Raw genomic sequence first — 1133 nt, 5'->3', positions numbered from 1 at the left:
AAAAAAAAAAAAAAAAAAAAGCTGTTTTTAATAATCTAGGATAGAAATGTGAGAAATATACAAGAGATATGTCACCATAAATTCCAATAATTCCACTGAATTCAGGTGTGGATTTGGCCTCAAGCATGTCAATGCTTGTAATAATCTGGAAAACATATCCTTCCTATTTTGGGAGGAATCACAGAATTGTCAGTTGCAAGGCACCTATAGAGATCATCTAGTCCAACTCCCTTTCTAAAGCAGGATCACCTAGAGCACATTACTCAGGGCTGCATCCAGGTGGGTCTTGAATATCTCCAGAAAAGGGAACTCCACAACCTCCGTGTGCAGCCTGTTCCAGTGGTCTGTCATACTCATTGTAAAGAAGTTTTTCCTCATATTTAAATGGAATTTCCTGTTTTCCAGCTTGTGCCCATTGCCCCTTGTCCTGTCACTGAGAACTACTGAAAGGGGTCTGGCTCCAGGATGATGGAAGGAGAGCTGTTCCTTGAGTTTCCACAGTGAAAGAATGGGGAGAAAAAGAATGAAAATATTAATTTATCAGAGGCACTCTGACCTCTAAGATTCCTTTGTGTGAGGTGTATGTGGCCATTTGACCAATGTCTTTAACATTCCCCTTGGCACTCTTTGAAATTGTCTATTACAAAACAGATGGTGCAGTAGTTACTTTTTGAAGGGCTTGAAGAGCATGACCACATCTGGAACTAATCTTTAGCTCCCTAAACCAATACATCACCCAGTTTTGAGAGGGCCTTCCAATATAAATGCATTGCACAAGTACAGAGAATGAATACCCAGCTTTAAGGCAGAATGTAAGCAGTCTGAAGCTGTAATTCATAGGCACAAAACTCTTTATGTTCAACTGTCTCATTTATGGCAAGCTTTTTCTACAAGAATTTATTTCAATTTTCAGTGGGCAACAGCAGTAAGTAAAACATGCAGCTTCTTAAATGAGATTTTAAAAAACCAACACATAAATTTTCAGATTTTGAATAAAGGATTTTCCTTTAAGGTTGACAGCTACATTATTCCTAAAGAGATGACCTCTTTCATTTTCATACTGTCCTTTGCCCCAAAGGATAGCTAAATGTTGTATTAAAGCAGCGTACACACCACCATCATTCAAATAAAGC

The sequence above is a fragment of the Chaetura pelagica genome, unplaced genomic scaffold (assembly GCF_000747805.2).
Source record: "Chaetura pelagica isolate M959 unplaced genomic scaffold, ChaPel_1.0 scaffold382, whole genome shotgun sequence".
NCBI lineage: Eukaryota > Metazoa > Chordata > Aves > Apodiformes > Apodidae > Chaetura > Chaetura pelagica.
The sequence above is the reverse complement of the archived record's forward strand: the minus strand, read 5'-3'. Positions refer to the sequence as shown.